The sequence below is a fragment of the Silene latifolia genome, chromosome 11 (assembly GCF_048544455.1).
Source record: "Silene latifolia isolate original U9 population chromosome 11, ASM4854445v1, whole genome shotgun sequence".
Lineage (NCBI taxonomy): Eukaryota > Viridiplantae > Streptophyta > Magnoliopsida > Caryophyllales > Caryophyllaceae > Silene > Silene latifolia.
In genome coordinates, this window is record NC_133536.1 from 162,836,393 (window position 1) to 162,853,951 (window position 17,559).

Here is a 17,559-nt window from a genome sequence, read left to right on the forward strand (position 1 = left end):
ACCCTAACCCTAATGGAAAACCCTAATGGTAGCCGGGCCTAGTATAGGCCCAATCTCCTAATACCCTCCCGCAATCGTAAAGCGCAGAAATAAATTTAACTTTACGATTGGAGAAATACAAAGAAAATATAAAAAGAAAAAAATGAAATCTTCATCTTTTTCGATCTTCATCAATCATCTTCGTCTTCGAATAGTGGTAAGATAAACGAGTATAAAGACTCGCTAGAAATTTCTTCGAACAAGAACGTTAATTATTCATTCTTGGACGATTATATAGATTAGAATAAGGTAGCAAGGTTGTAAAAGCTTGTAAATTTGATTTTGTGAAGGCTGAGAAAACGCCAACTTTCTATGGTGAGCGAGAGCAGAGAGCCGAGAGCCTTGATAGTACGATGTGCAAACTCTATGTTCGCTTAGAAGGCTACGTGCTTAAAGATCATTTTGATCGTTATTTTACGTCAATTTGATACTGAGGAGGAAGTATATATATGTACGTACATGCTACACTAAAGCGGAAGTCATAATCAAAGCGATTACTATATGAAGATCATCATGTGTAAGACAGTAAGAGGATTCGCTTAAATTATACCATGATTGTCTTCGTAGCAGTTCTTTTACGCGCGAGTTCCGGTGGATGACCGAAGTAGACAAAGATATAATCTGACTATTCGGTGTGGATAGAACTCCAGGCAAATAGTAGTCTTTGCCCATTCCTTTGTCATCATATAAAATTCTCTCATATCAGTTATTTATTTATCTATTTTATATTTTGTTATGGATTTCTTAATCAAAGGTAAATAAATAATTAGTAAAAATAAGGTAAACAATGACTGGGATATGGTGAGTAAAATATTCAGACCGAATTATATATGGTTTATGATTTATGCTTAATGACATACCTTTTACACAACTATCAACCATGGATGTATGTCTTCTATTTTAATGTTGGATTATAGTTGATGAAACTCAGATCAAACCTTGGCGAATAGCAATTAGAATAACCCGGATCCAAAAGCTTCGACGGAAGGTCCTAAGTAAGGGATCCTCAAATATAAAATGTCAAGATTTAGGCAATTTATGTCCTTGGGCAGGTTTCTACGAATGTTGTGACTAACTTAAGAAAAGCATGCCAACCATTTTATGGAGATTACACATGTTATGAAGGGTTAAGCTGGCTATGATAAGCATTTTTCTTTTACATATAGTTGCTCAATATTTGTTTCACATGTCTAAACAATAGTTAAACAATTTGGATTAACTTTCCAACCGAACTACTTGAAGATATGTTCCGAACATGAATAAAATACTCCGTATGTTAAAACACTCCATTTAGTATTGTACCTGAAATTTTCAATCAAATTGCACCATTAGTATTGGCTAAGAAACAATATGAAGGTATGATACAACATAATAAGCAAAATAGTTATTGGCAAACAATTAGAATACACATCAATATCACAAAAAAGAGTTCATCTAGCATATAGAAAAAAGGAAATCAGTAAAAGTTAAAACGAAAGATAGCAAGTTGGATTTAGTCTCTATTTATATACAATGCTAGACAGATGTTTGTTATTTGAGAGGCATGTGGAGATGAAATTCTATCGTTATAGAAACACAAACACCTTTTTTTTCTATCTATTATAATTTTTGTATTATTTTATTACTCCAAATTAGTTGGCTAATTAATTTAATATCCAATTCTTACTGTAGCCAATGAAATCGCTTCAAAAATTCAAAAGTAACAACCAATGAAATCGCTCCAAAGCAATAGCCAATGAAATAGCTTCAAAAGTTCCTCTTTTAAGTATATATATTGATATGGGAAAACTTATTTGGAGGCGGTAACTTACCAACATTTTTACTTGGCGCTAGCTCTGCTATAATAAGTGGAACTTTAGCTCTTACCATACTTCCTCCCTCCAGCGCTAATGCATGAGAGTGCTAGAATTTTTATTTTCATGAGTTGGGGTTAATAACGCGATTAACTATGTTATTTTTAAAGTCTTGTATATACTTGTTCTCATGTAATGATGAAGCAATTTATTCTTCAACTACTAAAACACTAGATTTCATGTCCGGCCGTTGGCCGGGTAATATCAAAAAATAATTTCTGATATTTATCTCGAGATTATTGCTTTGAAAGCATTTTATAACGAATTTATACACCTATATTTTATTAAATCTGTTCGGACACTTAGGATCGTGATTGGTACAGATTTTTACATATATGATTCAGATCAAATTGTAGTGAAATTATATTTAACATCTTGTATCGTAGACATTTTCTAAATATTAGATAAAATGCTACTTTTTGCTTAAATATATATTCCTATCCCAATTATCTATTTGTTTTTTTTATTATTTGTGAGGTGTATTTTAATTACATGCTAATAAATGAATGGGACGGAGGGAGTAGTAACAATATAATAAGAACTAATATTGAGAAGAGGAATATCTATCGTGGATCATAATATAAAAAGTGTTTATATATACAAATAGACCTTGTATCCTACTCAAATAGATATTGTGTTGTTGTGAAGCTAGAATTCTCTTATGTACAAAATTATATAACCTATTCTATTGATAATCGAATTCTTAAAGTAGTTAATTGTCAATTTATGATAAACTTATTTCTTTTGCTTCAATTATGTATGAATATGGCAAATATAAAGATTGTGAATGAAGTAAAATTCATATAGTTGGATGTTTTCATTAATTTGACATGAATGTCTCTCCAAATAGTCTGACTCTTTAAGATCGCTACGAAACAACGTAATACTCTTAAATATTAACTAACTTATAAATTAGGAATGAAGCAAGTAAGAATAATGATAGAAACGTGAATAATGAACGGTTCATGCCTTTCGTCTTGAATCTATAATACAAAACATTAGTATCTTAAGGTGCATTAGGAAAGTTGGAAATTTATGAACGCCTCCATTTATATAGGTTTGTAACGAAACTTTTCAGTCAAATCTGTTAATTAAATCATACAAATGAGCCTGTGCCATACCCAAATGAATGAGAGAGAGTTCGCTTCATAATCCCAAAGATTCGAAATATTTACATGTTCACCATCTCACCAATTCGCAAGAGAGGTATTCTCCTTGACAAACTCAGGCCTTAGCTTGAAAGTTTGGATATTATTACGTTACCAAGTCAATACCGCCGTCGTAAGGAGTTTTTAATGGCCGACGTATATTCAATTGAGGAGTTGAACACCATTAAACATAAGCATGAATCTGTAACTCTTTTTGTTACGATTATAGAGGGAGGGACGATAATAAGAGAGATTTGTATTATTGATTGATGGTGTTTTACATCAATATGGTGAGGTATTTATAATACCTCCCAACTTAATGGCAAACCCTAACCCTAATGGAAAACCCTAATGGTAGCCGGGCCTAGTATAGGCCCAATCTCCTAATACCCTCCCGCAATCGTAAAGGCAGTAAATAGTACGAACTTTACGATTGGAGAAATACAAAGAAAATATAAAAAGAAAAAAATGAAATCTTCATCTTTTTCGATCTTCATCAATCATCTTCGTCTTCGAATAGTGGTAAGATAAACGAGTATAAAGACTCGCTAGAAATTTCTTCGAACAAGAACGTTAATTATTCATTCTTGGACGATTATATAGATTAGAATAAGGTAGCAAGGTTGTAAAAGCTTGTAAATTTGATTTTGTGAAGGCTGAGAAAACGCCAACTTTCTATGGTGAGCGAGAGCAGAGAGCCGAGAGCCTTGATAGTACGATGTGCAAACTCTATGTTCGCTTAGAAGGCTACGTGCTTAAAGATCATTTTGATCGTTATTTTACGTCAATTTGATACTGAGGAGGAAGTATATATATGTACGTACATGCTACACTAAAGCGGAAGTCATAATCAAAGCGATTACTATATGAAGATCATCATGTGTAAGACAGTAAGAGGATTCGCTTAAATTATACCATGATTGTCTTCGTAGCAGTTCTTTTACGCGCGAGTTCCGGTGGATGACCGAAGTAGACAAAGATATAATCTGACTATTCGGTGTGGATAGAACTCCAGGCAAATAGTAGTCTTTGCCCATTCCTTTGTCATCATATAAAATTCTCTCATATCAGTTATTTATTTATCTATTTTATATTTTGTTATGGATTTCTTAATCAAAGGTAAATAAATAATTAGTAAAAATAAGGTAAACAATGACTGGGATATGGTGAGTAAAATATTCAGACCGAATTATATATGGTTTATGATTTATGCTTAATGACATACCTTTTACACAACTATCAACCATGGATGTATGTCTTCTATTTTAATGTTGGATTATAGTTGATGAAACTCAGATCAAACCTTGGCGAATAGCAATTAGAATAACCCGGATCCAAAAGCTTCGACGGAAGGTCCTAAGTAAGGGATCCTCAAATATAAAATGTCAAGATTTAGGCAATTTATGTCCTTGGGCAGGTTTCTACGAATGTTGTGACTAACTTAAGAAAAGCATGCCAACCATTTTATGGAGATTACACATGTTATGAAGGGTTAAGCTGGCTATGATAAGCATTTTTCTTTTACATATAGTTGCTCAATATTTGTTTCACATGTCTAAACAATAGTTAAACAATTTGGATTAACTTTCCAACCGAACTACTTGAAGATATGTTCCGAACATGAATAAAATACTCCGTATGTTAAAACACTCCATTTAGTATTGTACCTGAAATTTTCAATCAAATTGCACCATTAGTATTGGCTAAGAAACAATATGAAGGTATGATACAACATAATAAGCAAAATAGTTATTGGCAAACAATTAGAATACACATCAATATCACAAAAAAGAGTTCATCTAGCATATAGAAAAAAGGAAATCAGTAAAAGTTAAAACGAAAGATAGCAAGTTGGATTTAGTCTCTATTTATATACAATGCTAGACAGATGTTTGTTATTTGAGAGGCATGTGGAGATGAAATTCTATCGTTATAGAAACACAAACACCTTTTTTTTCTATCTATTATAATTTTTGTATTATTTTATTACTCCAAATTAGTTGGCTAATTAATTTAATATCCAATTCTTACTGTAGCCAATGAAATCGCTTCAAAAATTCAAAAGTAACAACCAATGAAATCGCTCCAAAGCAATAGCCAATGAAATAGCTTCAAAAGTTCCTCTTTTAAGTATATATATTGATAAGCTAGGGTTTGTTCATTATGGTGTTCTTTTGTATTCTTCACTTATCTTTATAACGTCTCAAGGATTATACACCCTGTACATTTTTTTTCGGAATTACTTTTTCACATACGAACTTTACTCTTTCACATACACTTTTTCATAATTTTTCCATATCGTACCCTTTTTCCTAACTATAATCAATTTAACTCTTATGTATACATTTTACCTATTATCCAATCTAATTAATCTAAAACTTGAACAATGAATTATAATTCTTCGATTAGTGTAGTAATTTTCGTTTTTAACAAGTATTAATACGTCTTATCGAAATTCTTAGGTTTAATTTTTATTGAAATTAATACGTAAAGCATTTATTAATTAGGGTTTATGGGTGGTGAAAGGCATGGTGGTAGTTGACGGTTGTCCTGGATGTGCTCGGTGGCTATGGGTGGTGACGACGGTGGTGCGGGGACGGTGGTGTGATGTGGATGGTGCGTTGGTGAGGAAAGAGGATGTCTTGTATACGAGTCTTTGCGATTGGCTTCATTTGCGTCGGTGTCGGGTTGTCGGTTGAAATGGGGGCCGGAGTGGAGTGGGTGGTGCGGCCGCTACCGGGGTGGTTGGTCTGGTTGTGGCTAGGACAGTGATAGTGGTAGTCCGGTGGTGCCGTGGTGGGGAAGGGTAGTTCCTGTAGGGTTGTTTCGTTGTGTTGTTGCTTGTTTTACTTTTTTTTTTTTTTTTTTTAATATAATAATCTTATTAATTATTAATTAGTTTGTCCTAGTAACGTTTACCAAATGATCGATCGTGAGGTGACCGGAAATGGTGGCGACTGATCGTGAGGTGACCGGAAATGGTGAACAAAAGTGGTGATGAGAGGTGAGGGAAGAGAGGAAAAAATTAAGTGGGTGAGGGAATGAAAAAAATGACAAGGGTAATATTGTAAAAGTCGTATGTGATAGAGTAAAATCCGTATGTGAAAAAGTACCTCCCTTTTTTTTTTGACAGCAACAAATAACATAGCTTACAAAAGAGCTTCCTGGGCAAGATTATGAGCTATCCTATTCACTCCCCTAAGACAAAAGCTAAGAGAGCAACACCCTAAGACAAAAGCTAAGAGAGCAACAGTGAAAACGAGACGCAACACCCTGTACATTAATACTTGTATATGACCATAAAATTGTATGTTCACATCTCAATTTTTGAGAATGTTTATTAAAAAAATTGTAATGTGATGTAAAATCTAGATTGCAACCTAAACATAAAAATAGATACTATGAGACAAACGTAAACGAAATATATATAAAAAATAGATCCTAATACATCTCACGTGTGTAACACCTCGTCCCAAATCCTGGGTCGGGATCCGTCATTCACGGTAGCCCGTCAAGCTGTGTACATGGTGCGGTTCGAAACTTTGTCATCTAAGTCAACCAGCCAAAATAATATTTATAACTAAACAAACTACTCTTGGTAGAGTGGTAAGTAAAGCTCGGATCCCAAAGTACGGGTATTGAATTAAGTTATCGGTTGTAGAAAGCTATGTCTTAGGGTGTCACAAATTGGGTTGAGATTAGAGGTATCAAGCTACACTACCTTAACAATGAAATGTAAAGAAACGAAAGTAAAACAAGCAAGTAAAGTAGGGGTTTGTAAACAATAGATTAAGGCACTAGGGTGTCATGGGTTCATAGGGGATTCATGGTGGTGATCATACAAACATGTTTTCATAGTTGCAAGCAAATTATTGTTGTAGTGGAATCGAGTTAGTTTATATCTTACGATCCATAGGAAGATTTGGGTCCCGGAGCCGAGTCGGTCAAGACTGTACAACACCTACAAGTCGACTTAATTTATTCCTATTCACTTCTATGCATGGTCTAACAAGACTCGAGTTAGTTTATGTCATACAAGTTTGGTTGAATAGATAAGAGATGTATAAATGCAAGGTTTCATAGTTAAATATTTTATCAAGCATATCATGTGCATATGTTAACACTACAACAAGCAAGCAATCTTTTGATAACATATTAGATTAAGTATAAATCTACACCCATGTTATAGTTCCCCTAATCCCCCATTAACCCTATCTAGGAGACTACTCACTCATGACTATGGTAAACATGCTAATGAAGGTGTCAATCATATTAGCAAAGTTAAACATGGTAAATGAGTAAAGTAATAATTAAGTAAGAGTAAAAAGGATTATACCAATTTGAGGATGATCCAAATAATAAGCAAAGAATAATAGAAGAATACTTGATGAATGATGAAGAGTTGTCAAGTCTTCAATAAACCCAAATAGTCTTCAAATTACCCAACTAAACTAAGAACACTTGAAGGATTAAAGAAGAATTAAGATTTGATTAATATTGAATTAAGAGAATATAACTTGATTAATGCTAAATTATAACTTGGTAAACTTGTTTGTTAATCCCCTAACACAATGGGGTATTTATACTAATTACAAGTATTAGGGTACCTAAGGGCTTAAATGACGATTAATTCCCTAAGAAGATGATTAGTGCTTTGCAAGTCCTAGAGAGAGCCGTCCAGATTATCATTGAAGCAAACTCGTGCTGCATAGGGATCCGCTTGACCTAATGGTGAGACGGCCGGATCAAGTCTTGAGACGTCCAACCTGGACTCGGGATGCCTGGATTGACGGTTGAGACGCCCAGATCAAGGCTTGAGACGCCCGGATCTTCGATCAGCTCTTCTTCTTCTTTGACTGCCCAAGGATCTGTGGGGATCGATGGGAGGTCGTGGGGCTCTTCATCATTGCCTATTTCTACTTCATCTATTCACTTAGGCATTTAGTAATGATCTCCTCTTTAATGTTTGGACATTAGATACACTCCATAGCTCCACTTTGCTCCATAGATGCAAGGTTAACAATCCTCTCCTACTAAGGACACAAAACCTCAAAGAATATGCAAAGTAGGGATTTAAAGATAAGAAACGACCCTAATAAGCGCTAGAAAGCTTAGGAATGAGGCTAGTTCGGGGATTAAATGTGCACAAATATGAGTCACATAAAATATCCCCAAACCGAACCTTTGCTCGTCCCGAGTAAAGAGGTGACTAAAACTATGACCTTTATTTAATACTACTAGCCAATGTGAGACAATTAGAGGGTCCTACTCCGCCCCTTCAACTCACAACAAGACATTCATGAGGTAAGATGCCTTCTTGCAAGGCAAGGCGGGGCTTGCCAAAATGGCGATACATCCAAGCAATTAAGCACACAAGATCAAATAGAGGATGCATCTACAAAAAGAATAGCCAATTTCCTCATCTAAGTGGCGGAAATCATCTAGAGGGGAAGCGATCTAAGGGTACACATTCCATTATAGATATTGTTTCTCCAAGCTACTAAGTCCAAAAGGATACCAACAAATCACCTCCAAGTTGTGTCAAACTAGAGTACTTTTATCCTCAATCGCTAAATGCTTTTGTCAAGAGTAGGCTCCCTATGGTGTTAGAAACACTGTAGGATCGTGAAATTCCCCCTCTTGCCTAGACAAGAAGAAGGTTCGTCCCCTGTCCACCATGCAACAAAGAAAGGATCATCAATGGATAAAAGGGATCGATGTGCTTTGAGTTTCATAATGGTAGTTTTCTTTTGTTTTGTTTCCCCCCAATTTCTTATGGAATTTGACTTTTGAGAACATTTCTTTTCCCTTTTTGATGTTTGACAATTTGATACTTAACAATTTCTTTGCATTTTTGAACATTTTCAAAGTAACCCCATTTTGTAGCAAGGGCACTTTTATTGAAGCATATGAGTCTATTTTTGCTCCTCTTTTCGTTGATGCAACTTTTGTGCAAACTTTTTGATTTTCACTTTGGTACTTGAACTCAATTTGGAGATTTTTGTGCCAATTCCCTTTGTATTTGGCAAAACATGATGATAGAAATGAAAGAACAGTCGCATGGCATCAAGGGTCACCTTGGGATAAACGGTGGCCAATAAGTCATCACACCACAAGGTACTCTTGACTAGGCCTTAATCCATGGGTCAAAAGATACTAGTATGACACATCCTAGGGTGTTTTGAAGGTATTATAGCAAACAAAGTCTCAAGGAGAAAAATTATCAACAAGGGCCTATATACACTTGCCAAGCTTCCCAACTAGACATTTTCACAAAATTTTTCCTAAAATGCAACTACATGCCATGATGCAACTAACAAATATACAACCTAATGCAAATGCTACTATCACTAGTATGCCGTAAAATCTAAATGCAACTCCTATACTCACATTTGTTTGTACCGCATCAAACAAAAAGAAGCCACATTGTCATTAACATAGAGAGAAAAAAGGAGATTTGGAAAGATCATACCATGCGGTCTTTATATTGCTCATGCCTCGGATGTGGCATAGTCGGTCCAATGTAATAGGAGTGAATACAAACAAACAAATATATACATTTCTATGCTACAAAAGGAAGAACATGTTTTTGGATTATTGAAATTTTTGAAATTTTTATCATTTTTGAATTTTTGAGTTAGAAGGTGTTAGAATTCCCCATCCCCACACTTAGAATAGACATTGTCCTCAATGGACAAAACAATATGGAATTGTGCAAATGCAATAAAATGAATGATGCATGATTCTATACTAGATGCAAATTATATGTGAGATATGTACATGTGATAAATATATACAAGTGATGCAAACTATACTATACTACATGATGCATGCTTTCTATTGTTCGGAGAGCTAATTTGAATTAACTCGCATTCCTTATGGTTGAACTTCCCCAAACCGGACAAAACACTATTGCTAGTTGAAAAAGAAAGGGAAGTTCATTCACAAGGCATGAAATACAATGCAAGAATGAAGATTGTCTTTTTGGATTCTTGTAGTGGGAGCAAAAAGATAAATACCTCAATGGGACCGAGGTGGGAGTCCTTTGAGTGGTGCTAGGACTCCAAACTCAAAACTACCAAGTGCCCGAAATGACTCTCAAAGTGATGCAAGTAAGAAACTATACAAGTTATAGAAACATGAGAAAAAAACAAAGCAAAAAGAGGGGTAGGAGACTTACAATGGAATAGGTTGGTACTAGCATAAGTGATCAACCCCGCATTGTAGTGCTCTCTTTCAAGCTTTGTCAACCCATCAATTTTCACTCATCGTGACATCATCATCATCATCATCATCTACCTCCATGGAGCCGGAGGTTTCACCATCATCTCCTTCACTTGAACTTTTCTATTCTTCCTCATCATCTTGGCAAGACCCACTATCTTCTCCGCTCTCATCATCAACTTACTCCTCTCTCCTTGTATCCCTTTCTTCATCTTGAGAAGCATTAGGAAAGAAAACTTTCCTATCCACCTAATCCGGCAAAGAACTCGAAGGATCAAGGAGTCCTTGCCTAGAAAGATGGTAGAGGGGTGGATATTGGGCGTAATAGGCATTCATCCGATCATTGTAAGCTTCTTTATGCATATGTTGCATTAGTTGGGTTAAGTAGTCATTGCCCGCCATAGTATCATTAGCTTTGAAGTCTTGGTAGGCAAAGGGATAAGGTGGTGTAACAATGGAGGAGGAGGGCTCTTCTCTTGGACTTTGTTGTTGTTTGATGATGGTCTCGGCTTGCTCGAAAACGGGGATGAGGTAGTTGGTCTGGTGGGTGGAGATGGGATAAATCTTACTTGGTAAGACAATGGACTTGGCATCTTTGATGAGCCATTCATAGGTATGGTCCAAGTTATCATGCTTGATCCATTGAAACTTGTGAGTAATGTTGCTCATGTAACACCCCCATATCCAGAGGAGCCTTAACTAGGCCTTCCTTAGCATATAAGGGCGTTACCATCTCGGTTGCCCGAGGAAAGTAATTATCAAACGTCAATAAAAGAACTATTAAGTTATATTACAAGTGATTCAAACCAAAATACGATACAAAGGTACAACTCAAAGACTACTCGCTATGACCATCATATCTCATGAAGACTCATCCCTGCCCGGACCTCAGCTATCAACCACATCAACACCTGCTAAGACCGACTGCTCACCATAAGGGATCACGGCAGACACATAACAAACAAACAACCACACAAGGTCAGTACTGAGATAAGACAAAACAACGGCAACTACAACTATCAATACAACACTACTATTAGTCCCAAATGCAACCACCATAATCCAACCAACTCTGTCACTGACTGTCCACTGGACCAGCCCTGCCAGTGGGGGACCGCAGCCATACCCACCAAATCCCCGCTCATCATATCGAGCGATAACCCTGTCCATTAATGTGCACATCCCCTTCCGTGGCGGGTTCCACGAAGGGCGAAACTAGGGCGTGAAGCCACTCCCGCAAGTGACCCCACTCAGCCGAGACCGCATCTCGAGAACCGTCAACAACGATCACAACCATAATCACAACACAACACAATTACTATATCAAACAACCACAACACTACCATAACGACCGACACACTAGACCATCTACAGAAACTGAGTAGGCGAACCTACCTTTAAGCAACCGCAACCAATCCATGCCGACAAACAACATATCCAGCTAGCAAGCAAAGCCTATAACCACCATACAAATATCTATTACAACAAGCAATCCTAACTATAGGGAACAAAGGCACGGATGATGATTATGATATACCTACCAGGGAGAAAAGTCAGCAAGAGACCGCTACCCGACACGAGCGACGCCTTCCTAAGGTTCAAGGATCTTCAAAAGGCTTCCATGGAGGTTTTGAGGTGAAGGGAAGGGAAAGGGGCGACTGAAGGATAGGAGGAAAGTGGCGGAAGTGATATGCGGATTTAACAAATCGCGATATAAAACCCTCGCTGAAAACTGGGTACTCGATCGAGTACCCAACATACTCGATCGAGTAGCCCCCTACTCGATCGAGAAACCTAGCTACTCGATCGAGTAGCCTCTACTCTATCGAGTACCACTCTTAACACGCACCCCAAGATGGTTTTGGCATACTTTCCTAAGATTACTCCCGCTCCCAAGGACAGTCAATGATGGTCAAAGGGTCCCTAAAAGGGCGGGTATTACAGTCTTCCCCCCTTAAAAAGAACTTCGTCCCCGAAGTTCAACTCACCTCTCCCGCTCATGACACGGAACCAACACAATCTCACCAATCTTCCCGGTCAAACCATTACTCCTTGTAAACACCATCCCCCCCATGTCATCATCATCACCGTCTATACTTATATCTAATGACGTTTACTACTATCATGCAAGCACTATTACCGTTAACCGTTACTTTATATACATATAAACATCAAACCCGCAATGCGAATCACCACTCACGATCACCCGACATACAGTATTGACTATCAAACTATCGATCTAGAACATGTCTCATATCAACTATCATATGGTACAACCAATGCCACCATGTTACTTGACAACGTGATTCAAATACGATCACACTCATTTTAAAGAACTAAAGAAAGTAAGTCGTTATCCTTCAGAAAATTTTTTTTTTCTTTTTTTTTTTAAAGCAACACATGATACCAACAACATTATAAACAGGCAAAACATTATTCAAAAACAACCTTTTTATTTCGCGACATTACTCTTCCCCTCTAAAAGGAACTTCGTCCCCGAAGTTCACCACCCAAATATCAACGCGTATTACTTATTATTTGTATCTTAACATTAAAGGAAACCATATTATTTGTTGTGGACATTACTCGCTAACTACATACTCGTTAAATTAGAAATCGTACCCAAGTCACCGGAATAACTAGTTACCGTTGACAACACACGTTAAAATGATATGCACAAATATAGGCGAAGTTACAACTCCGATAAATAGATCGTAATGAGGCGTATGCAATGTTAAAGTAACCAGAAATCATTACCGCTTCACTAATTGTGACAAATACGCTTATAACACTTCAATCACGATCTGTAACATATGAAATTAACGGTTCAAGGGTGTTACTACGCACTCACAACTACTTTAAACATTAAACTCGCAATTATAAAACAATTGAACATTTTTAATTTCCAAAAACCTTCTGTAACAGTGTTACTCGATCGAGTATGTAGCGATACTCGATCGAGTGCCATGCTACTCGATCGAGTATCTTGGCTACTCGATCGAGTAGCCCGAGATCAGAATGTTTCCTTTCCTGCAGCTACTCGATAGAGTGTGGGGTACTCTGTCGAGCACCTGTAGGCCAAGCACCTTACGCAACCCGTTATAGACCAACATATATAAACATGACTGTCACATAAATTGAGTCGGGATGCCGCCCCGACTCTCAATCATCCTGCAAACGGTTAAAGTAGCTAATCCGGCCTTATGGCCTAACGATACAAGTCCATAAATAAAGTTTCAACTAAAACAACCGAAAATCTAACCACGCTACCAACAACAACTACTACTAACAATCATGAATGAAGATAGAAACAAGGAGTATCACTCCTGCTGCTGCTGCTGCTGCTCAAACATCACCTCATCATCACCACCACCCGAGGTACCTGCTCCTGCTGACCCGATCCCCGCATCCACTCCTGCTCCTGCTCCTGGGGCCACGTACCATGGGGTCAAGCCAAGGGAAGGACTGAGGTGCCCCCCACGTCGACTGATCCACCCCGTAGGAATGGAAAACCCCCGAGTAGTCCCCAACTCCACTCCACCAAACTGGATGCGGTCCCTCGGTCCCTATCCCCTGAGCGTAGGCCATCTCGTGCATGTTCCGGAGTGTCAAGGTAGATGACACTCTCTCCGCCAGGTAACTGGATCGCGTCTCCGGGGTGTCGAGGTAAGGGTAGCATGGAAAAGACTGCTGCTGCTGTGGTGCTACTGGCTGTGGCCTAGTCTCCGAGGCCCTCTCCCTCACTCGACGGGGTCCCCTCACCACTCTGGGTCTCTCCACCACCTGAACTCCCGCATTCTCACCCTTTGTCGGCTCCGGCATTTCCTCGAGAATGGCGCCGTCGATGAGATAGGTCTGTAGCTGGCGGGGTCCGTCATCATCCTCCTCCTCCTCGTTATCGGAGTCCACCGTCACTACTGTCGGCTCCAAGGGCTCCGTGGGTGGGAGGTGCTCAGGAGCTGGAATCTTCATCCAACTCATCCCATACACCCTCCATGCTAGGCTACCGTCAGCCAAGGTCCTCAACCATTTCAGGTCGAGATAGTATTCACGATCCATGGTAGGCACTGGGGTGGCTAGAGGCACGTACGCCGAAGAAGCCTCAAAGGAGGTTAGCTTTTCAGCTAACCGAGTGGCAATAGCAACACAACTCAGGTACCGGGAAGAGGAAGAAGCCATCAAGGCAAGGGCAGCACAAACTATAGAAGGAGCATTAAAGACCACTTTCCTGGCCCGCTCCGGGTTGAGGTACGACATCAAAAGTAAGACCTCATGATTATTCAATTTACTGATATCCTTTCGGTCATAGAGGAGGTTCGAGAGAGAACGGAGAAAGACCCTCAAGGTAATATGCCGAACATCATTAATCAGCATGTTGCTCGAGGTGGGAGCTTGCTTCCCAGTCAAGCAAGGCATTTGGCGGCAGACGCCGCACTCAGCTGGAATGTCGGTGATGGAGTCCTTGGGAGGCTTGGCCAACCCAAGGTGAGAGGCAAAAAAATCCATGGTCAACAAAAAATTGGTATTCATCAATCTAAACTCAACATCGACCCGGGTCATAGTTAAAAGAGCTCATGAACTCCAAGGTAAGAAAAGGGTAAGTATGCTTCCTCAGCCTATACAAACCCGTAAAACCCAAGGTCTCGAATATGTGACGGACATCCGTCTCTATCTCCAACTCCTCTAATACACTAGTGTCTATACACTTTGTAGGTCTCATTTTGCGTTTTTGTAAGGCTACAAAACGCTCCCTTTGCTTGAAGTCAACAAAAACAACTGTAGGGTATTCGGGGACTGCGGGTACCACAGGTCCACTCCCCTCTCCCATCTCAGGTGGGTTACCCCTCCCCCGCTTACTTTGGCGGAGTCCAAGGTTCAGTCTCGGCATCTGCTTAAGGCATATGTTCAAGCAACTTATATAAACATGCAAGTATTGATTTCATGTAATTTGAATTCAACATATCAGCTAGGCACACCAATTTATCAACAACTTTCAGCATGTGGAGCACATAATTCACACCGTTACTTTGAGTATTAAGTTAAGTACACATGTTTACCAGCAGTTTCTAAGGTTTTAACATACAAGTTCAAATTATTACTACTCATGAGCCATAGTGGTGCAAGAAATTATCAGGACGATTACCTATGCTCAACAAATTCGAGTATCCTAGCATGATTCTAAGGTTATTCCAAACACACTCCTAATCACATGTTACTAATTCAAGAGAAAGAATAATTTATAACATATCATTATCACCCTTCACTATTATGTACAACAACTCAATTAAAATTTTCAGACGGTCTTTACAGCTGTAAAAATTTCGGCATATATTCATCAATCATCGTTTCTATTAGCATATTGAAGTTCAACTCATGCTTATACTGTCAATTACAACATCAATTCTTCAGTTATAAATCACGAATTTCCATTTAAGGCACTTTTAAGACGGAGTTTTAAGGCAACTTTCTAAGGGTAAAATCATCAAAATATATCCTCCAACATGATATAAACAATACTTAAGGCTCAATTCTACCATCTAATCATTGTAAAACAACCAAAAATCGATTTCAATTTTGGAAACCCTAGAAATTTCGGGTTCAACCCTTGCAATTCCTAATCTAATCTACAGCAATTAGTCACCAACAAACATGGAAAGGAGGCATGTGAATCATATTTCAACTATCAAAAGCAACTACCTACTCATGTAAATCGAAAATTTCAGATTATTACACTATTTTAACACATTCAAAGCAATAACCATGTACATTAGGAAGAATAGCATACCTTGATTGATGAACAAAGTAGAGAAACGAAATTAAACTAAGAAATCAACCCCAAGATTCACTACTAACCCAAGGGAAAGAGAGGTTTTGAGAGGAATAAGGAATTGAGAGTAGATTAGGTGGAGGTGTGTCGAAATATAGAGGAATAAGAAGAAGAAATAGAAAGATTAGGGGTTTTAAGAAAACCCGTAGGATTCGCTGTACAGTAACCTACTCGATCGAGTGCCTGGGGTACTCGATCGAGTACCACCCTACTCGATCGAGTAGGAGCTAAATCGTCGACTATCTGCAGGAATTTTCCTACATTCCGACGTTATAGCCTCCTAACTAGATCGAGTGAGGTCTACTCGGTCTAGTAAGCACTCGCACTCGGTCAAGTAGAGTTAAGTACTCGGTCCGAACACTAAGTAACTCGAAGATACCTGCAAAACAACGCCGCATGTCGATTCCAAACTAAGTTCGGGATTCGACACTAATTATCACATTCAATCACGTTTTATAACCATCGTCGCGCAAAATACAACCCTTCAACAACTAAGAGACATATCACGTTACGTTATACAAATTACCCAACTCGGTCTACCTGTCACCGAGTTATTTATGAACCTAGCCGTGTCATTTTATTACACTTAAACTTACTTTACATGCTATTACTAAAGTCGTGTTTACTTCAAATTGAAACGTATAATTAACATTAATTCCTCCTTTCACTTATCACATAACTATACACTTTGCAACCCACTTATTCAATTATGTCTTACATTCCATCCTAAGCAATCTATCTTGCATAAATCAAATACTACGCAGCGGAAAAAAATTTCAACTAAATAGCAAAGCATATACACATTACCACATACCGTGATTCGGATTATTACTCATCTATACTATAATTATCATTATAGTCATCGCGGTAGGATCTATAATCTCACGTACAACTTCCGTCATCATAAATTTTATGGCAAACACCTACGTGTTCACTATTCATATTACACATTCGATTTCACACTTTCACGCATCTCCATGACGTATAATTTCGTCACATAACTCCTAGCTATCATATAAGCTCACTAATCATTCAAAGAACTCCATAATTTCGTCACATAACTCCTAGCTATCATATAAACACACCCCCTATTAATTCTAACAAAGACTTAACCGGAGGTAGCTCCGGCACAATTAACATACATAGCACACATGGACACACGGACTCCACATTCCCATCCCATGTGACTGGCTTAAGCGTCATGGGGCCAAGATTTTGAAATGAGGGCGCCTACTCACCCAAAATCTAGCATCAGCCGGGGCTCCCATTACACATACACCAGGTTCATTTTATTAGACTCTCTACGTTCATTATGTTCATTTGTTACAGGTTCCAAAATCGTCGCTCTGATACCACTTTGTAACACCCCCATATCCAGAGGAGCCTTAACTAGGCCTTCCTTAGCATATAAAGGCGTTACCATCTCAGTTACCCGAGGAAAGTAATTATCAAACGTCAATAAAAGAAC